Genomic DNA, 23,676 nt, shown 5'->3' on the forward strand with positions numbered 1-23,676 from the left:
GCTACCTTGAGTTTTTGTTTTTTCACATAGTGTCCCATATGAAATAAATTTGCAGTTGTAATGTCACAAAATTAGTTGAAGGGATATGAATACCTTTGCAAGACACTGCATGTAAAACACAGTGAAAAAATCTGAGTGCAGAGATTGATGAGACTTAGAGTAATTAAGGAAAAGTTAAAGATGTTCTGGTACCACCAAAGAAAGAACAGAACCATGTATGCACTACAATCAATAACGGAGCTAGGAATGACCTGGAGCAAACCCCAGAGCTGCAGTTTCACTTCACAACAGCATTTTTTAGAAAGTAATAGAGATGAGAACACAGTCATGATACCTGAAATAGCTGCTAGATGGAGCACACTTCAGTAATCATTACAGCCTTTGCTCTTCCCCTACAACATCACACATGGAGATGGATGGATGCTATCTGTGAGAGAGCAACACCTAACCCACTCAAATCCCAGAATGTGCATAATGTTTTAAGCACTGCTTGATTTTTAGCTAATCTTTTGTTCTACCTAGTTACAACACATCTAAATTATAAATAACTTTTTTTGGTTTATCAGCCAATGAGAAACAAAGTTTCAAAGCATATTTTAGTTCACTCCCAATGGAGGGGCCTTTGATTGCCGTTGTTTTATGCCTGCACGAATTTTTGCAGTCACTGATGCCTTATAGAACATGATGTTTAGATGGTGCAGAGAAAGTTAAGCAAAATACTGACCTGTTTTGACACAACTACTTATGTTTTTTTCAAATTCTGTATTAGGACAAAACAAATGTTCGACATTATGTTTACATCGTATATTGAAAACGGATATTTTGAGTTGTGTTAAGTTTGTGTTTTACCCATTATATAATTTAACTGAAATCCAACTTCTGCTAAATGTGATTTTGTCCTATGGAGCATAAAATTTTACATAGATTTTTCTTTTGATTTTAGTAAAGGGTTTTTTCATACAAACATTCAGCCAACGGTTAAGCCATGCTTAGGTTTAGTTTTTTTATTATTATTTGTTTTTTCAATTAAATTCTTTAATTAAGAAATTTGTCAACTTCTTTGAAGAGAAAATATAAATGTATTTGGTGTGCACATCCACACCAAATACAGTACCAATGTTATACTCAAATATAACAAATGTGGAGAAAATGACTAGATTTCAACTATTCAACTATAAAAGCTTAGAAGAAATTCTGAATCAGTTAAGATCCTTCTCCTGCTGCCTTGATATTCTACCTTCCTTAAAAATTCAGTCATTGCACCTGATCAAATAGTAAATTCATCCCTCTCATCAGGTGTTTTCCCACAAGCTTTAAAAACAGCAGTTATTAAACCATTGATTAAAAAAAGAGCAATCTGGATTAATCACATCTGCAGAATTACAAGTCAATCTCCAACCTGACATTTATCAGTAAGATTCATTAAAAAATGTGTTTCAACACCTAAATAGTAACAACAAACAGGTTCAAATCGGAGCCAACTGGGCTTTTCCTCAATTCTTTCCGGGAATGTTTCGACACCTATTCTGGAGTCTTTGTCAATTCTAGTGGCTCGCACTTAAGCAACCTGCAGTTGGTGTGCTGCCGTTTTTAAAGGCGCACCAACAGCAGGTTTCTCAACATCCACTCCATCAGGATTTATAGCAGGAACATCGGAATGTCATTCGGGCTGGAGAAATGTGGCCTGATGGTGACAGTGAGAGAAAGTAACTCACACAGAGGGGATTGCACTCCCAGAAGGGAGAATAGCAGATGTCGAAGAGAGCTATAAGTATCTTGGAATACCACAAGCAACCACAAAGAGGTCATAAGGAAAGCAGAAACAGCCAAATAACTGCAACGAGTAAGGCAAGTTCTGAGAAGTCAGCTCAATGGCAAAAACGAGGTCCGGGCAATCAACAGCTATGCCTTGCCAGTAATCAGATACCCTGCTGAGGTAATAAGTTGGCCAAAGGAGGAAATCCAGACCACTGATGTTAAGACAAAAGCTACTCACCACACATGGTGGATTCCACCCCAAATCCAGTATCCACAGGCTATACACGAAGCGCAAAGGAGGCAGAGGCCTAGTGAGCATCACAGCCACCACTGAAGATGAAACATCCAAGCTCCAAGAATATATTAGGAAGATGGCTCCAAGGGATGAAATGCACAGTGAATGTTTCAGACAATAGAAACTGGAAGACAAGGAATACATCGTGAGAGAAAAAAAAACATTCATGGGATATACCACTGACAGATAGCTGATGTGGCTATATGACCAAATCAATGGCTAGAGAGGGCTGAAATGAAACAGGACAGCAACCCCAGTCAAGTCAAGCCCCACAAGGGTTTGTGGATTGACTGCAGCAAAGGACATCAAGAACTATCTCCATCGTAAAGAAGTCCTGGAAGTTATGGCATGGCCCCCACAGAGCCCCGATCCCAACAACATTGAGTGTGTCTGGGATTACATGAGAAGTCAGAACGATTTGAGGAAGCCTACATCAACAGAGAATAGGTGGTTAATTCTACAAGATGTTTGGAACAAGCTCCTTCACAAAATGTGTGCAAGTGTACCTAGAACAATCGCTGCTGTGTTGAAGACAAATGGTAATCACACCAAATATCAGTCAATAAATCTCTTCTGTTAATTCACTGTATTTAGTTAATGGATGAAAATAAACTATTCTTGAAAGCATTTGTAGTTTACAGCTTTTTTTCTTATCTGCCTAAAACATTTGCAAAGTACTGTTAATTTATACCAAGTTCAAGTCACAAAATGCAATTGAACGGATACACCTAATAAAAAAGGCCTGTGATTTTATAAAGTAAACATATGAGCTACTGCTACAGAATCAATACAGTTGCTGCACAAATGCTTTCTCATTTGACCAAATATTTACTTAATCTCATGCTAAACTATGCAGATGTTCTGTCTACACTAATAAAGATCCACTCGCTTTACAACCCCAGATATTTGGGTTCTCCTTAACAGTGGAAAAAATTTAAAATAAAACAATCTTGACACATCCCAACACACACACACACACGCACCATACAAAATGAGGGCGCATCAAAAGTAGCACACGTATTTCATAGATCTGAAAGCATGTAATGTTTTACCAAATGCACCTAATTGCTTCTCCACATTTGGTACTTTTTTTAAGATAATATTTAACTAAAATACATGGCAAGATTAAAAAACAGTGTGGTAGCAGCTTTATACATTAAATTACTACAGTGGCCACAACTTTTATATAAACAGCACCTGTTTTTGTTGACAGACAATAAGGAAGAAGCAAAGTAGGAGGTATCATATTTATGTGTTCAGCTTCACAAATGTAGGACAAGGACAAAGGATGTAGGGCACACAGCCTGATTCAACATGCTGAACAATGCAGAAAGTGAGAAGTTTTTGATGCTGGACACAAACATCAGGATCATAATGAATTATGGCAAATTCAGGACTCCAGATGTGATGTTCAGCCTTAAAAAGCGGTTATAGATCTATATTAAATGACCTAAAACAACTGTGCTGAGGTGATTCTTATCTTAGAGTTCTTGTCCTGAAGCTCAAAGCTTGCACACATATTTAGATTCCTTTGTTGTTTTAGCTTCGTTTCTGTATGCATGCTAATGTGGGAGGTATTTTCTTTCCATGAGGAGCACCTGTGTGTGATGAGTAATTACATTTTCTCGTCTCATATTGTTATCAACGCTAGAAGGCGAATTCAATCTCCACTATTACCTGCGAGTATATGGGGATTTAGGTGTGATATTGTGCCTTGAAGATTAGTTTTTTTTCTTCTCTGGATGTATGAATATGAGAGTTAAATCTAAGCTTATTGATCTGGGAGTTGGAGCTGGAGTGTTTGTGGCTTGACTGCATGTATTCACCTATGTTTTGACGTCATTGTGTCTTTGCAGAATTAGGATGCAGATTTGTGCCATTTCCTCCAATTCTTAGATCTAAACTATGCTATTTTATGCATGGACACTCAAATGTAGGTGAAAAAATGATTTATACAAAGATTATCTTGACCTTTTCACTGAGCTACCTTTCATTTCACTTTGTTTGGTTATTGATATCCAAACTCACACATGTTTGCACCCACACACTGGTAGGAAACTTTTTGGGTGAAAGCAATAACAGGGATCTCTAGAAGTTGGATATTTGCAGAGAGAGGAGAATAACATCCGTGTGTGTGTTTTTGGTGTCTGGGTCTGCATGTGTGTGCATCAGTATGACAGCCTTCAGATCACCACTTCTTGGTCAGCTGATTCTCCCCCATCTGAGGTCCTCAGCGCGGATTATAAAACCAATCAGCGTTCCGTGATTGCTGCAGCCAAACCGTGATTGGATCACAACCTGGCCCCTGCCATCAGATCTGCAAAGAGAAAGACTGAGAGATGAGAAGAATAAGATGCGGGGAAAGAAAGAGATGAGAGAAGAGATAAATGAAGACAGCCATCACAGGGAAGGAAGGTAGCGTTGGGTGGATGAGAAAAAGAGAAGAAATAGGAGAGGGAATTTGAGAGTGGGGTCTCAGTATTCCTCAACAGCCTTCCAGCCTTACAACGTATTTAGCAGGACTTGCACAAAAACATCTTCCAGAGTGTTCCCTTGATTAATTATTGGTTTGAAATGTGTAGTTTTTCTTTCAGATTAAAGGAGATTTTTCCTCTGACCATGTGTTTATAGCTTCGAGACAACCTTTCCCTATAAGGAATTTAAAGGTGTTTACATGCAGAACATGTAATTTAGAGCAGCAATTACTTTTTGAAAGGTTATTGTGACCTGCTTGCATTTTCATCAGCATGTAGAGGAAATCTGATTAGTCTATGTACTCAGCAGGTTAACCTGTGTGAAGGTATTTCATTTCAGTTGACTGCACAAACTGATTTTGTGTTCACGGGTGCAGCGTTTCCCCCGTTGCACGTTAAGGGCGAGTTAGCCAAATATTTCATACTAACGGAGTGGAAGAAGGGGAAGAAATAACAAGGTGTGTGAGGAAAAATGGGGGTTTTCCAACATTCGGGTTTTGCTTTGTTACATGTTTAGAAATCAAATATGAAACTCATAACGCAAGGGTGACGCATGGAGAGTGACAAGTGTTTGGGGGAAAAGGTGCCCAACTCCAATCTGAACTTTCTTTTTTGGTTTCTTTCTTTTTCAGTCATTCTGTATGCTCTAGGACATTCATGCATGCAATTAAAGTGCAGTTATTTTTACCTTGCAGCACTGCTTCAGATGCAGTATTAGTATGCTTTTTTTAGAGCTGGAAGTTATCTGAACATGTCTTCTTCTCTTGAACTGATTCTTGGCCAGCAGAACAGAAGGCACAGCAAATGAGAGAAAGAAATTGCTGAAGAATCTGTGCAGACACAGCCAAGGTTCTGCAAACCACAGTGTATCTAGTGATGTGCTTTAAAAATGTGCCATTTCTTAAAAAAGAAAGTCTGTGGTCAAAAATAGTCAGATGGACTGATATGTGTTTCATAACATTTATTCTCGATACATAAAGGCTGAAATGTAAGATAGAATTCCACAATAACTAGAAATGAAACAATAGTGGCAAGAAGTAGTTCTGACTCTGAAATACTGTCATTGGCACAATTATCATTTGACTTTGAGCCTTTTAATGATGCATTGTTTTTCCGAGTTGAAATGGTAGTACAATATGCATCTTTAATGGTTTCAAAAAGAAGATTTGATTGCACAGGTATTGTAAATCTTCTCCACTTAGAATAAATTCATACAATGGAATAATTTAAAAAAATTGTCCCTTAGTGAGTTGTTTGGAAACCACACACTTTTTGTAGCTATGAACAAACCCCTGAGATAAGTCTTGCTGGATATTAAGCCACTCTTTTTTTAAATCAGAAAAGGTTGAACTGATTTAAGTTGGTTGCTTTTCTGGCACAGACCTGGCTTTTAAGCATTGGGGGGTTGGGGGCAATTCTAGAAGCTTAATGTTACCCTGCTTTACCCATTTTAAAGCTATGGTTTTCCCCTGCGTCATTCCTAAAAACACAATAACAAACCACTGAGGCTGCGGACCCATCACGCTCAAGTTGATTTGGATTTCATTAAAACAAAGTTAAAAGGCATTGTGCATAATTGTTTAAAATAGTACAGTTCTTCATTTGTACAGTATATGTGCTAATAGAGGTGAACCCATTATACGAAAGAAAAGCAACCAAATTGTTTTTTTTTTTTTGTTTTAGTTGTAAATTAACTAGCGGATGTGCTTTCTCTTTTACAGAATCAAATCACACTCTCGTTACTACCTAGAGCACGTTTCTTTGCTTTGTGAAGCACTTGTGAACTTTAACGGAAACGTCAGGCGCCACGGGTTAAAGCTAGTTGCAGCGCAGGTGCCATTGCTTACAGGCAAACGCATAAAACTGTTCACACGTATTGCCAGTGACATTATGAAACCAATTGTTATCGGTTCAGAGTGGGCAGATGGCACATGAGCGATACCAACAATGAATAGAAGGAGCTGGGATGGCAGCAGAGTGAGCGTGTGTGGAGGGCGAGAGGAAGGACAGCAGCAGCCCCAGTTGTTTCAGCCAAAGCTTGTTAGATCAGGATGTTTTCTATTTATTAGAGCAAACAATTCCCAAAACTCCTAATAGAAAAGTTGATATACGGTTCATCACTCTTTGTAAAAAGGTTTGCACATATTGTTGCTTGATATCCAGAAATTTCAATTCATTTTATTGAGATTTTATGTTAGTCAGGGCAACTGTGAAGATGACTGAAAAAGAAACATAATGCTATTTTTTTACAATAAAAAAAGTGTGGCATGCATTTGTATTCAGGCTCCTTAATTCACACCATACACCATAAGTAGTATTAAATGTATCTGCTGTAGTTGCCTTCATTTATCTTATTACTGAATAGGTTTTTCCAGGCTGTATTTCAGTCTCCATATAATTGCAGTTGCCATTTAATTTTTCTAAAGTTTTGAACATCTCACAGAGCTCTAATCAAACCCATCATCTGAAAATGGAAAGACTTAGGTGCAATGAAAGCCTGCCAATGCTTGGCCATTCACCTAAACTGGCAATGTTACACGGAGAAACAGCAAAGGGGTCATCGCACTGTAACTATTGAGGAGCTGCAGAAACCCACAGCTCAGGTGGAAGAAGAGAACAATCATCAGTGTACTCCACACATCTGATCTTAATGGAAAGATTGCCAATATGGATATCTGTGAATTTTTAAAGATACCATGAAAGTCCATTGAAAAAATGTTATAAAAATTCAGTTGGATCGGGTGTGCTATTTTAGTCGTAAGCAATCTTCATGGCTAAGACAGGATGAGACAACATTCTTGAGAGACGGATCAGGTTTCCATATTTCCGCACACCATTATTACATCTACTGTTGCAAGGAAATGGGGAATGCTTGCAAGTGCTGGACAGTCACATCGCATTCCTTGCCTTTTATTTAAGCGTATGAATGGAGATGTGGGGGCAGTATAACACAGTACACAGAGGGTGGTCACTGACCCATTTTGAATCCACAGCCGCCGGGTCAAAGTTCTGCTTCCAAAGTCAAACAGTCCCAGATGGCAGCATACCTAGGCTGTGCTGATCCACCCCTTTGCTCAACTGGAATTAGGACACCATGTAGTGGCACTGGGATTGTAATGAGAGGGGCAGTGATGTTGGGTCCAAGGTTGGCAAGGCTTGGGAGGATGACTTGCTGGCTAATGGGCAAACAGATGGTTATATTCTCTGCGGCTGGTCCAGGCAAAATCATAACCGTTCTGGGATGAGCTTTAGTCCATCTTTTTGCCCTTGTTTGGCTGTAGATTAAATGCAACATTCACGGAAAAAACAGGAATTCGCTGAAGTGGGGCAACATCAAGGTAAAAGGAACAAAACAAAAAATAACAATACTGATAACACTGTAGCTGGTTCTATAAAATGTCCTCACAAAGTGAAAGTAGTTTGCTTAATTGGTTTTTGCTTTTGCCATTTCTAACATGCAACTGATCATTCAGAAACCCTGTGGCTGCTCTGTTACTAAAGACGATCGGGTCATGTGCCTTTTTAAGTGCTGCAATGAAAGTTGTGTTTGGCGTAGTTAAACAAAACATGAATAATTTAAACTGAAAGCCCTCCCTCATAGTGATGCCGTTTTTCTTCACGACAGAAAATCTAGTTCTGAAGTTGCTCTACAACTGTTTTGAAACTAATATGTACACTACAGTTATTGTAAAAAAATTATTTCAATTGTAGATATCTGATCTAAAAGACCAGTGTAGATTATTTATTTATTTGTTGCAGGGATTTCAGTCCTTTGCAGTATTGGAAAGTAAAAAGCTTGCAGAGCAGTACAGGAAACGCAAACCAGTAGTTGCTGCTTTGTTCATCACAAATCAGGCCAACATGGTCAAAATTACTAATCAGGTACAGTGCTGTTCATGTGGAGAACCTTGTAACAACAGGTGAGGATTAAGTCACATTTGCTCTACTATGCACAAGGTATGGGACCTCTGATGCAGTGTAATCGGTACAACCATAGTTGAATGTATCAATGGCCCCATCCTTGGATCACAATCGAAGCGAGTTGCTAATAAGACGGGAAGCACACCCTAAATAAAAGTTAGGAGTCGAAGCAGCACATGCCTTTCTGCGATCCTCCTGCAGGCAGGTGTTTGCTTACTGTGCTCATTGGGAAGTTTATTTAGCCTGCTTCCCATGGGGTTTCATTTAACCTGAGGCATCTGTTCAACTAGGCCCATTATTTGCCCTTCAGCGCCCCTTAATACCAGTGTCTTTGACCTGCCCCTACGGCATATATTCATGAACCACACTTCCATAGCAATGCTGAACTGGTGGTAACAAACAACAGATGCCAGGTTACACAATCAGAACACATCAGGGGATGTTTTTTGTTTTTTTTCTTCCAGCTATGCATTTAGATAAAACGGTTGAGGAATATCATTAGTGTAACACTTGAAGTGTTGGAGATCAAGCCATACTTGACTCAAGATCAACCGATTCAAAGAGCAGGTTAGAAAGGGGCAGATTATCACAGCTGTGCTCAGTTGGGAGATCTGTAAAAAGGGTGCCCTTTTACCTGTTTATTTGTATTGAGGTATGCTGTATACAGCATACAAATACCCACCTGCTTCATGTGGATGTTATCGGACAGACAGGAGGGCTACGTACAAAGTCATTGCTTATAAACAGCAAGGACATGTGTAGTGTGCTCAAGTCTATCTTCCAAGTAGCCAGACCTTCAAGTTCTTTTAAAGGAGTTTGGGGCAATATTTTGTCTGGCTTTCTGGGAGTCTTTAGAAATATTTTTTCCTTGAAGATGGATGATAAATAACTTTTTATCAAATGGCATTAAAGGAGTTTAACTGGGTTTGTCTGGATTTTATTCCAGTTTGGTTATAACTTGATCTACTTCCAACTATGCAGCGTAATCGAATGAATAGGACTGTAAGGAGTTTCATTTTACCTTGTATCTTATATAACTGAATATTAGTGACTATATATATATATATATATATATATATATATATATATATATATATATATATATATATATATATATATATATATATATAGTAAAATGCCTTAAGGTTACATTTGTAGTGCTATAGCACTGTGTAAGAAAATCAAAATGTATTAAATGTCTGTTAATGTAACGTTAACCTATGAATAATCAAGGGATAAAAAACTACTTTTTGCTATTTTACAGACAGCTTAACAAATAACCATAAATTGAATTCTTAGGTACAAAATCATCATACTACTAATTTCTTTTGCCCAAAAGCAAATATTTAAAGACCACTCTGTCTTCCCCCCCTGAAGGGGTGCCTTCAGTTTAGAGTATTTTTTTGTTAGAAAGGCAAAGAAGTCACAAATTACATTAAAAAAACTTAGCTGATATGTCTGTGATGTTTGAGTTGTACTAGTTGTTTTATTACCTGTAGAAAAAAAGCTTGAAATACTTATTTTGCTGTCTAAAGTTTCAAACACGATGGTAATTCAGCTCAAAACTTTGGGAAAATAAGTGGACCGTGTTTGAGTAATGGGTTTCAGACTGCCATGCCTACATGCTTCGAGGTGTGGGGGCTTTCACTGATCTACCTACAGCGGTGTGAGGTACAGGGTCATATAGTGTATCCTCAGTCAGCTCCTATAGAGTCCTCCAGACATACAGTAAGTCACCCATTCACCAGTCAGTGTTAAGAATAGCTTTTCCCACAGATCGCTATTCAGCAGTGTTCAGAGCAGGTGGGGAGTTTGAAGGAATAGAGATTAGCTCTTTCTACCCCCAGAAAATGATTTATGCTGAGACTTTTATCAGGACGCTTTCTCCCCCCTCCTCGCGCAAAGATCATTTCCCATGACTTCACCTCACAACGGGCGCTATTTTAAGCATTGGCTCATTAATACAGACTGATTGGATTCATTGTTCTGCAATCCTGATGGATATCCTCTGAAGTTTCCTCCCTCTTAAGTCGCATCTAAAACTGCTCCTCAATCTTCGGGCAGAACTTCCTTCAAAGAATCCCAACCCATTGTCTTCCGAGAGTTCGATAAATCAGCTGCCAACGTCTTTTGTTGGTCCAGTTCTTTTTAAATGAGACCGCATTAACCACAGTCCTTTTGAATCAGTCAAAATGGCAGAAGTTCAAACCCAAATTGTCATCTGCATCTATAAAACAGTCGCTGCAGGGGCAATTTGCGTAAGGTCTTACAGTTTGGGCTCTTCTTTCACTGTGTAATCACACAGATTCAGAGAGAGACAACATATTCATATTCAAGACTCGTATTTTTAGGCTACTGTCAGGTATATATTTTAACTGTGTATCTCTTGGGTTCGGGCTTGCGATTTGACCCTTATTTGATCACTTTATTATGTTTAATCTGTATAATCATTCACTTTTATTTTTAGGATCTCTGCATTTAAAGTATCATTCTTGGATGAGCTAATTTGTCCAGCATGAATATATAAGAACACAACCATCCAATACAGCGTTTTTTTTTTTTTTTTTTTTTTTTACGTCGTGACCTCCTCACCAATCTGTGTCATAGTTGAGTGTTTAACTTCTGGGTGAGTTACTCTGACAGCTGGGATGTGTATAGATGGCTCTGCTTGAAATGTGCTCCATAGGAAACGCTGTTCCGCTGCAGTTAGTCTGCTGTGGGTGCTACAGCAGGGTCGGCTGCTATTTATACTGTATCTCCGCTGCAGCAGCACTTCGTTCCTCTCTCTATGCACTCCCACTGGGAGAGGAGATGAGAGAATTTGAAACTACCCCCAAAATCTGTATTCTGCACTCCTGTTTGATTAGAACTATAGTTTTCTGTAACAAGTCAAAGTTGTTTCTCTGCACCAATTTTATCCCTGCGTGAACAAGAATCTTTTGAGAGCACAGTAATTTTTGTTGGTTTATTTTTTTTTTTTCTTTTAGTTGGAAGAATGTAAACCAGTGTGTGTCAGGTAGAGTATTCTTTGTGTTTTTTCTCTGCACGTGGGAATAAATGCATCTAATTTCATAAGTAGCCACCTGCAGGGTTTACTAGGTCAAGTTATTATTCACTAGTAATCAAAACATAGGTCGCAGTAAAAAATAATATTGGAATAATAAAACACAATCTCATGGAAGTGGGGAACGATTTGTTGGAACAAAAAGAAGGGCTTTTAATAAAGCAAAGGATGTGTGTATGCGACAGAAGATGGAAATGCTAAAATTCAATTTTGAGATTGGAAACATTTATCTGCACATATGTAGGGGCTCTTAGACTGCAATAAGTACTTTTTGGGGGATTTTAGCAAATAAATTCCAAGCATAGGAACAATTAATCATACATATTTGAAAAAAGATATGCTCTCCATCAACGATAGTAACTTAAACTATCCCCTCATTTCTTCCCCTTTATTGCCTTTTTATTCTCACAGATGCAGGATTATACACCCCATCGTTCTTGTCAGCCTATATTTGCATCACTTTCCAATACTGGATGCTTAGTTTCAAGGATAATGAAGCTTTTAAATAAAAGCATGAGAAATGGACAGGTTGCTGAGGACAGGGACCGGCAGGGAAATCAGCTGTCAGCAGCCAGATACGTCTGCTCTTCTCATTAATTACTTTTGGGGAAAGAGAGGTAGAGGCCAAATGAGTATTGATTGTGGTGGGCCAGTATAGGGCCAGTTTCACTGGCCTTTCTCACACATCATTGCCTCTCCACTTCCCCATTAAGTGGAAACAAGAGGGATCAGTGGCAAGCTGGGACCTTATTAAAGACAGGACCTTGGAGTGGCAGACAGGCTAGGTAGCACATAAGTCTTCTCTACATAGTCAACATTTTGTTTGACTTTGTGTCTGTCTGTCAGTTAATCCCTTTTTACTGCTTTAGTGTGGCCTTTTCAATGAAAAGGATAAAAGTTTAAATGTAGTTGGATATCTGCAAGTCTGAGGCTGTCCATTTCAAACTTTATCCCACTGGATTAGTTTGATTTTTCTTTGTAACAGTTTTGTTACTTTCGTTAACCCACAGTACCTGAAAGCCAAAGCCAAAAAAAATAAAAAATGCTTAAAATCTCACCAAAATCCCTTTACTATTTCTTCTCCTCCCTTTTACAAGAACAAACTGCATGACTGATTATTTTAATTACTACTTAACTTCCTGTACTCAGCAGATACATGTAATAAATGGTCCACAAAGTTGTGAAAGCCACCATCTGGGTGGTGGCAAGGGTTCCGTATTGATTCTTCAACTCTGTCATATCAAAGACAGCCACCATAGCAGAGGTGGATGACAAGTGTACCAAAGGACTATCACACTTTGGATTTCACTGATAGGTATTCACAGTCAAAGGTTTCACATCAATTTTTCCTATTTCAAAAAATCGGCCAAGGGGTTGTAGAGAAAAGAAGAGCTGTATAACCACAGTCGATGTATTTGGGATTGGTCCACAAACCACATGGATTGGAATCAAAATAGATGTATTAATTACATGTAGATGTAGCAGTGTCTCCCCTAGGAACTTGGCCTTGGCAGTGGAGGGGGGGACATTGATAAAAAATAAAAAATCGTTTGATATTGATCTTGTATGTTTTGTATTTTCTGTATCTCTCTTTGTTTCTTTATCTTTATCTATCTCTCCACATTTTTTCTTATTTTCCATCTTGCTGTCTCCCTCTATCTTTTTTTTGGTAGTTTTTTTTCTGTCTCTCTCCACCTTTCAATCTTTAATCTACTGTATTGCTGCGTGTCGGGCAGGGCACGAAGCACTTGGGTTATTGCGTACACTTGCACCAGGAGAGTTACTCCTGCTGCTACTCATAGGAGAGTAAGTGCTGCTGGAGATCATGAAATTAGGGGGTCAGTCTGTCTCACAGATGTTTTCTTGATTGCTCTCACGTACTTTTTGGTTGAGCTTTAGTAAAATTTGGTGTTTCAAAAGTCGCAACATATTTCCCTCTGTGCTATCTGCTGGAAGGGAGTGTGTGTGTGTGCGACCGCACGTGACTCAGCGTGAGTCTGCGTTGGCGGCACAGAGCTGAAAGTAGCCGACACATAGGGACAGGAATAACTCACAATGTGTTTTGCCGTTATTTAGATAGGCAAATAAATTTAGAGGCATTAACAGTGAACAAGCATAGTTAGCTACTGCATACAGTCATCTTCTTGGGTGGGGACTTGTTGGTGGGGCTGGGCCCTACTTGGATAATAGTAGGGGAAACGCTGTATAGTATACACTACCAGTCAAAAAGATTGGACTCACCTTCTCATTCAATAGTTTGTCTTTATTTTTATTACTAGCTCTGGGAACTCCTTTAAGACGGTTGTAAAACCATTCCAGGGGACTAACCTCATGAAGCTCATTGAGAGAACATTATTTCACATGTTCACATCATTTTGAGTTTGATACATTATTCTATATACTATTACTATTTGATGTATTCATTATATATCAGCAATATAGAAACGTATTTCTCCCAACATAAAGACAAGGGAAAGCCACCAAATGTCAAAGGTGAGTCCAAATTTTGACGGGTAGTGTATACCCAAGGTTCCCAATCAAGATACACTCCTCTCTACAAATCAGACCTAGAAATGTTGTTACTCAACACCACAAATATGATCAGTGATCATCCTGCCCCAACAAGCCTCACATTTAGTCACAAATGATGAAACGGCTCCTGCTTTAAAGATATGGAGGCAAGATAGCGCTCCATTTTCCTACAGTTTCAAATATAATTCCTCATAAAACACACTCACAAATCTTCTCTGGGTCCACAAAACATGTCACCTGTGCAACTGAACTCCCAAAACAACCCGAGGAACTTTCTATGAGTAAAAATCTTATCCACTGTTTCATGGATGGGGCAGAAGCCACAGTGGTCCTCTTGAATCAGACGAGTAGCTGTAGAAGCCTCCTTTTAGTTTTTAAAAAACTAGAACCAATCTTTTTAACAGTCCACAGGCATTGTTGTGATTCTCCATGTGACACTAAAGAGGCTTAAAGCTTCCCATTACCCGCAGCCTTCAGTATCCCAGGGTTCATCTCTACTTGCAGCTCTGTACAGATGACCTTTTTTGCTATCTCTGCCAAGATAATGTATATACTGTGCAGATTTAGCAGATCCTCATAGTGCCACCAAAAAACTGTTTTAAAGCTCAACCAAAAATACTTCTTCATGCTTTCTCTAAGTTCATCCAATACTAAAAATTTTACTACCACAACCATAGAGGCTGTTTAACTCGGTACTCATTAGCTTAAAACCCCTAAAAGTGATCAATCGGTTTACATAATTTTTTCCATGACAACAAATCTTTCTTCTTGCAGCTGAAAGCCTCAAATGGATGACCCTCTTACTCATATAATGGAAATCCCAGGGACTTCTTAGTATTCCCAAACCCACCAGACGCCTCTCCCCCTGTGCCACAATGCTATAAAGTCAAGCCCCTTATTTTGACTTGGGTTCGAAAGACCAGTTTTATTTAGTTGGCAGTGTTTGGTCCTACACACCTGTTGTGGCTCCGTTCTTTCCAGTAAATTGACATTCCATACACATAGAGAGAAAATATGCCAGCATGTCTAGGATCCCAGCCTCCATTACCACATCTTATATTGTATTCACCCTCAACATCTTTCCCTGTGGTTCCGCTTCTTCTTTCCTCTTGTTTTCAAAAGCCTAGAGACAGCCAGATGCCAAAAGCCAAGGTCCGACCATCTTTCTCCCAACATCTAGCCCCCAAACCTTCCCTGGCTTCATTCTCCCGTTTTCCCTCTGGAGGGAGAGGTTATTTGTTTTGTTTGGTCTTGCTTTACTGAAATACTTAAACAGCTCCTATTCTGACTACTCACCTTAGCCAAATTCCCAATGAGCAACACCACACGCCACAGTCAGAACTCTAGTTTACATTTCAAATTCAGGGTTTTATCAATCGAAGCTTCCATGGAAATGCTTGTATCTAACAAGTTCTTAGTTACAACTTTATATTAGAAATCAAACCAAAATACTTACACTTATAGAAAAAAAATGACATGTCAATCAATTAATAGCTTTAGCAATATACAGAACACTGTCAACACAGAAGGTAAATAGTTGACTGCATTTTTCAAACTGCATCACAAAGTCCAAGTTCACTACTTCAAAGCTCAGGTCTCACCATCCAAACTTTGCTATCCCACGAGAGAAGAGCTGGCCAGGACAAAACCAGAATGGGAAAAACTGAAAATGTGAACCATTTCATAAACATAATTAAACTACCACATTTCTAACTGAGCTGCAGTATTGTAATGTTTGAGCTGGCACTTGGTTGAGTCAGATTTTCTAACCACTCCACAATTAAGCCCAACAAGTTTGTTTGGCTGTTGTCAGGCGTCTGCTGTATCTGTGTGTAAGCAGGGATTTTATAACACAGAGCGCACGACCCACAATGCATTGGGTGTAACCTCCAGATTTAATGAAGTGTAATGATGATAGTCCCTAAATTAGAGCCCAAGTCACTTCAGGTTTGCTTGCCGTTTGTGTTATTAGCACACACAAACCCACAGGCTTACTTATATTCACACAGACATAACACATTCAATAAATGTGATTTTCCTCAAGCTGATTACTTTTAGTCCCGTAGGTAACGTTGAATACAGAGTCAAGTGCTTCTTAATCACCTCACGTACTTGACATTGGCAGGCAGTGCTGGGAATTGGGCCAAATGTTAGCGAATTAAACAAATTTAAATGAAATTGCATCGAACTATAATCAAAGTTTGCACTTGTGCTTTTGTGAACATTGATGTGATTGGTTACACAAACAGTAACCTCCTATAAAAATACACAGGAGGAGAGCAGATTGGATCTGACACGAGAGAAACCCCATCAGACACCTATACAAAAAGAGAAGCATCGATATGACTGTTGTAAACAACAGCTCCCATTTTGTGTTTTTTTGTGTGTTTCTCTTTCACACCATCTCTTTATCAGCATTGAATCAGTGGACTGTTAGGACATCGTTTAGGCTCCCACATGGCATCAATACTGGCTCTATTGATTTTTTTAAACAGTTAATGGAAGCCCTTAGGGTAGGAAAGCTAATTAAAATCATATGCAGGTCAAGCTCATTTAAAGGCTCCCCATTAGTTTATGTTGAACTTAACCACGCTTGACTGAAAAATCCATCCATGGGGCATCATAATTGACTTATGTTTCTAATGGCTTTTCAGTTCTCCTTCATACGTGAGAAAGATAGGGAGTTCCTCTGGCAGATTTCATGTAGCTGGTCTAATAACCCTCAAACCGAATCATTAAAGACAATTGACGTGTGTCTTTGTGTCCTCAAAGTACATTGTCAGTGCCTGAAGAAAATTATTTCAAACGCACGAAAGGCTTGCTGAACAGCAAACGGGCAATATATTTCTGAGGGCTGTGATTTATTTAGAATTAACATTACGAACAAAAAAAATGACCAAACAGTAGCTAATAATGAATAAAATCAATAGTTTTTTGTATTAATAAACTAATTTATATATGTATTTAGAAAAAAAGCCTTATTTAGAAAAATATGTTTTGTGGAGTTATTTTGTAATTTTGTGCTACATAATTATATATACTTTTGAGCCATAGTTTAGATCTCTTCACTATGGATCTGCAATAAGGAAATAAGAAATAAGGAAAAGGCATTGAATGACATATACATATATAGTTTTTACAAAATTATTTCACTACTACTGCTAAAAGGGAACCGTTTCAACATCTAAACAGATTAAACATCTAAAAAATATTTCTCAGTTTTTCAAAAGCCCAAATAAAAGTATTTTAGAGTGTATTTCCAAGTTTGTTTGTTTGGTTTTTTTGTTTGTTTTTTTTTTTTTTTGGGAAGGGTTGTTTCTTTTGTCTAACTTTATTCTGGGAGGAGAGAGAGAAGTGGAGATGGATCACAATTCAACTTTCAGTGCCAGAACCACCTCAGCAGGACTCTGCTTTGGTCAGACACTTGCTGTACAATTTCCATGAAAACAGCACGCTTTCCTGCTAAGTGGTTCCCTCACCTCCGTCTCAGTGTCTACTTGCAAAATTGTGTAAAAAGTACTGTACGTAAAACGGAGCATGGCATATGATGCCAATAAGAACAACTAACACAGACAAATGTTTTTATGTTTTGGTGATCAGTCCTCCATTTCATGTGATCAACCGAAACATTTCTAGTCGTGGAGATGTCACAAAGGATTGATAAGCCAATCAGAGATGGCCTTGGAGACAGCCAATGAAAACTGTTTCCCACTGTCTTTTGTAAACTACATCAGAGCAGATATTATGTCGTTTTCAAGCTATCAGATGACAAAATATGTCATGACTGATGCTGCTTCCATGTTACTGTTTTTCTGAAACAATCATTTAATTTACGACAGGTTCAAATTCAGGGTTTAACATTTAAATTAACAATACTGGAAGTGGCAACTGACTATGAAGTATTTCAAAGCTTTCAGAATTTCTAAATTAAACAAAATATGATTATTCTTTAAGAAATACATGAGACTGCCATTCGGGCATAATGTTTTTGAGCATAACAACCTACATAGTCCTATGCTGCTTATACGTTGGAGATTTTTTTGATTTATGTCACCTACATAGAACAAAAATGTATTTCGTACTAGACTTATAGTGCAGTAAGGACTCTTTAAAGGGCAGTAATTGTAGATGAAAGGTCAGATCTGAGGTTCTTGTTGTAATTTAATGACAATCTAATAAATCCAGACATATGATTTAAGCAAATCTTCTTTGGGTCTCCCAATTTGAGCTCTAATTAAAACATATTTTGTGGAAAATTACTGTTTCTCTGGTGCTTTTGTGTGGCGTGGATAATCTGAACGTTCATGACGAGCTCTGTTTTGACATCCAGAGTGAGCCTCCACATTTCTACTGGCAATTATTTTCTTCCAGACGGACAATAGTCTCCAGCAAACATATTGTTTTGTCACGTCCCAGCTTTCAACTCTCGTGTGCTCTGTTCTCATGGGAATCTGTTTGCTCCCCGGTTTATTTTCGTGAATTATGTGTGAGCCACAGCGGAGGGCTCATTTGAATCTGCGAGTCAGAGGGAGATTAAACTTAGGCTGTGTTTATTGTTTCCTATCGGGAGCCAATATGCTAACAGCAGATGCCAGTGGTCTTGCTGTGCCTTAGTTTGACGGATCCACAACATGACTCTCACCACAAACCGCCTCGGTTGCACCCCGACTGGCACAGGCAGCAGAGGAAAGAAAAACCCTGCAATGTCGGGGCTTTAGCAGAGTGGTCCATTACACAGTTAGATCAGATAAAATCCCCTGAGATGAATTTTCTCCGTTATCTTGAATAGGCGAGGAGGAGTGAACTGATCATATTAGAGGTAATATGTATTAATAACACATAATAGGATGTCAGAAGCTTTGGCTTGTTTTATTTCCTGTAAAGTAGGGAATTATTTTCTGCTTCAGCGGCTTGATATTGTTTTTAAGACAAAAAAAAAAAGAGCCCTCATATGCACGCATGTAGGATTGCACACACACAGACACATGATTATGCTAATAATATAAGCCGTTTTAAGTCACGCATGACATTATGTTAGTTGAGTTTTGCTAGCATTTTAGGCTACTTAAGAAATTTTTAAAAGCCAATTAAGGTGCCGGTTATTAAAGAGAAGCCAAGCATTAAAACACATTTAATAACGTGAGCATGGCTGTTGCTCCACTCTGGATCCTACACTTCGGTATTATATTATTAGTCATGTTTGACTTGGGTTATTTTTTGGCAGTTTGATTGGCTTCATTTTTCAATGTTTGGGAGACATTTTAATTCCGATGCAGCCATGTGAAACATTTTCAAGTAGTTTGTAAGGTGGTCTGTCTTTGATTAACTTTCCAAATGTTGAGCTGATTGTGCTAAAGCGAGGCCGGGTCAAATATGGGCCGATAGGCAACATGTCGATTTAACACAACAAGGTTGTGTTATAGGGTTGAGCAAAGATAACGGGTTTGGATGTCTACCCAAAAATATGTGAAAGTGCTTGTCTGAGGCAACCACACAGTGGATTGAAAAGAATAACCAATAACACAGTTTGTTGACCTAATAATATTTGTTACAATTAATGATCAGGTGTGACTTCTTCATCTCCTCCATCTTTTTCTTATCTCATTATTGTGATGCTACTTCCTGCTTCGGTTTGGTTTTTATCCTTAAAGAACTACAGTGTATTATAGAGTCACTCTCTGCGTGTACATATTCCTTCTATAACTCAACATCTTGCAAACGCCTAAAAACAAAAGTTAATTTCAAGGATAAAAGGTTAATGTTTACCCTGCGAACAGCGGCATAATAATGACCAGCCAGTTTTTACTCACTCTTTCACTCCATTTGCTGAACATGGAATGATAATAGATTTTGAAGATGTGACGTGAAAGAGAGCCTAAAGTAGGCCTAAAGAAATACGTATTTTATATTTAACTTCCAACACACATGGTGCTGGTTTTTAACATCTAATGAGCTCAAACCCAACAACCAGCTATGACCTGCCCTAATATGCCCTGATCCCAAAATTCCCAGCCTAGGTTGCTCACAATGTTACATCTGCCAAAACATCTTCACTCAGGCACGTGAAAAATGTTGATACATATGTGAAAAGCAGGATTGTACTTATATCAATATAACAAGTCAGCTCCATTTCTTTAGGTGATATAATATATATTAATGAAGCTGTTTCATCTGCTGACCTGCCTCTCCTGGGAGCTAAATGCAATTATTTACCCAGAAGAAAATCATAACGCAGTTCACTTCAAGACAGATAAGCATGCCTGATTCAACACATTTTCAATTGAAACTAGATTAAGATATAACACAAAAGGGGGGGGAAAAAAAGCCATGCGAGGGCTTTTTACACTTACTTAAAAAGACCATTTAAACAGTTCTATTGATAAACTACATGATTATGTGGCAATTTCCTCTAACAAGCAGTCAACAATGTCAACCATTAGAGCTACTGATGCATTAAAAAGCAGCTGTGAATTGCACTTTTGCTGTTTAGAAGATCCTTACTATTCATTGCTAATTTTTACCGAACCGAACATTCACTGCACTCATCTGGTACTCCACAACAGAACACAAACTCTGCAACAATGGTGGCAATGTGAAGCTCTGCTTGATAGCCAGATAAACCCGAACCGATGTATCTAATTTGATCTGATAATTAGCTTACTACTATGCAGTTGTTTTCAGAGGGATCACCATCATAGTGTGTGGTCATGTACAGGGCCTTGCAACAGTATGCATACCCTTTGAACGTCCTCACATTTTGTTACCCTACAAATCTCAATGCCTTTTATCCTTGACCAACGCAAATGTGTCCACGACTGTAACTTTAATGTAGAATTATTAGGGCTGGGCATCGATTAAAATATTTAATCGCGATTAATCGCCCTGAATCGCATTGTATTTACAAACTCCAAGAATGAATTCAAAAGTAGTGTAAAGGGCACTTTTATTTTAATGTTCTGCTGCCATATGAACAAAAGTGTTGTAACATTTGTAGCACTTATTTTATACTGGATATTTTCAACCCATCTGTTGAATTTAGTGCACTACTTGATCTTTTCTTCATAAGAGAACAGCAAGCACTGCAGGCAAAATATGGCCTTTTTTGACCTGCTGTATATTAGCCAGTCCCTAAGCTTGATGTATCATGAAACTGTTGACCTTTTGGGTTTTGTGGTTTTTATTTTATTATTACAATTAAATAATAATAATAATAATAATAATAATAATAATAATAATAATGTTATGTTCAGTGTTTTTTCGCTAATCCACCTCTTATATATTTCAATCCTTATGTAATTTTGTCTGTGTTGTGTGCACCTGCCTGTTGCTTTATTCCTATAAATTTCCCCGTCGTGGGATAAAAAAAGGATTAGCTAATGTTATCTTATCTTAAATAACACTTTTTAATATATGTACTGGGTTCTTTCAAGGTCTTAATTACATGTTATGTGTGGGCTCCAGTAACATCCATCCATCCATCCATCCATCCACTGATCTACCTGGATGTTCCCTGGAGGACTGAAACGCCTCAGTCAGAGACGTATGTGGGTCTGTCGGGGCAGTGAGAGAAGTTTCGTCTCCTCTCTCCGTTTCTGGGGCTCGACGTTTTCATGTTTTTTTCACGTGCTTAGATAAATTTGTTGTGTTTCCACTGAAATGAACCGGCTTTTTACAAAACATACAGCTTGATTTCATTTACGGTATTAAAATAAAGCCAAACGGTGCTACTTCCTCTGTTCATGTTTTTTCGCTGCTGCGGTCTCTCTCAGCTGTTTCTTTGCTAAGTTTGTGTGAGAGCTGAGTGGGCGGGACAGGCTGAGCCTGCGTGCTGATTGGCTGACGCCGCTGAGCCATGTACGAGAGGGGAGGGGGAGCGGGAGAGTGCTGCCTGACTGACACTGACTGAAAGCATGTGAGCAACATGCGTTAATGCGCGATAAAATAAATATCGCCGTTAATAGTGTAATGAATTAACGCGAAATTAACGCGTTAACTTGCCCAGCCCTAAGAATTATACATGATTTTAGAAGATTTTTACAGAACAAAGCCTGGAAAGTGTGGAGAGAGTATGCATTCCTCCCCCATATGAAACTTAAGTAATTTAAGCATAAAGCCAGCTGTTCTGGGAAGGTCTCAGAGGATAGTTAAACATTTGTAAACCGACAGCATCATGAAGACCAAGGAACACACCAGACACGGCACAGTTAAAGTTGTGGAGGGGCTTAAAGCAGGGTTTTATTATGAAGCAACATCCCAAGCTTTGAAGATCTCAAGGGACTCTGTTCAAACTGTCATCAAAAAAAAGTGGAAAGCGTGTGGCACACCTGCAAGTCAAGACGTTGCTGTCCCCTGAAACTAAAAGCACAGGTAAAATATTAATCATAGAAGTAGCCAGGAGAACAATGACAACCCTGAAGGAGCTGCAGAGATCCACAGCTCAGGTGGCAGTATCTCTCAACATAACAACTATGTGCACTCTACACATTTGACCCATGTGGAAAATAAGAAAGCCATATAAGTAAGTAAGTAAATAAGTAAGTAAGTAAGAAAGGCAACTGAATTCATGTTGACCACAGTCTCTCAACTACATATCTTCTGATTTATGAAGAAAGCATACAAATGTTTCTGGTTTAATCCTCATAAAACCACTGTCAGAGTTAAATTCATACCACCAACACCATAAAAAACCACAGTATGTCGTTGTTGTTCTTGTTTTGTTTTTTTTTATCTGTGGCTCAACGACTCACAGACTGGTGCCGACACCACCAGGACTGTTAGAAAATGGTAAAAAGGTGCTCTGATCAGGTAATGTTGATGCAAAACTGACACTACTCATTACCCTGAACGCACTATACTAAACATTAAAAACATCGGTGATGGCATCTGCAGGGATGGTCAGGGAAGCTGGTCAGATTTGGTCAGAAAGGAGCGGAAGCAAAAAGGGAATTCCTTGATAATAAGCTGTTAGAGTTGTTTGGAGCTATTTTGCACAGAAGAATGGGCAACAATATCATTCTGTAGGTGAATTTCAAGTCTATCACCTACAATCCCATTAAAATAAAACACAATGGTGTTATAATATGACTGTTAACAATACCTAGTTGGCAGGACGGTAACACCACAACCACAAAACTTTGATAGTTTTCATTTTGCCTCGAAAAAAAATCAAGATTGTGCTAAATGATTAAAAGATGAGGAAAGACTGGTGCAAATGAAAAGATTCATTAAAACATAATGGGACCTCAATCACATTTATTCTAAATGTAAATTGAATAAAAACATGATCTTATTTAACAAAACGGCTCATTAAAACAATTACGTTGTTGGGACCTACTGTATATCTACTTACTTACCTACTACAGCAAAATGTGAAAAGGTTCATGTGACCTATACTGACATTAATTCCCATTTACTTCAAATCAGCTTCAAAGTAATCCATGTATTCCTGATCACAATAATAAACAACAATGCAGGTTGCAGTAATACTTTAGGGACTTTAAATAAAACCGAATCAGCAATTCCATCTCATTGGTGTCTATCTCATCAACTCCATGACAGGTGTACTCCCACTTTCATCACTTACATAGAGCCTGAAATACTGTTTTCTTTGCTACTTTGTTTTTAAAGTTAGC

General features: G+C 38.4%; 1 protein-coding gene across 1 annotated transcript in view; it reads left to right on the top strand.

The window, feature by feature from the left end:
• epha6 (eph receptor A6) overlaps window positions 1–23,676 on the top strand; it is a 184,092-nt gene that overhangs the window by 108,068 nt on the left and 52,348 nt on the right. The window lies entirely within an intron of this gene.

The sequence above is a fragment of the Fundulus heteroclitus genome, chromosome 7 (assembly GCF_011125445.2).
Source record: "Fundulus heteroclitus isolate FHET01 chromosome 7, MU-UCD_Fhet_4.1, whole genome shotgun sequence".
NCBI lineage: Eukaryota > Metazoa > Chordata > Actinopteri > Cyprinodontiformes > Fundulidae > Fundulus > Fundulus heteroclitus.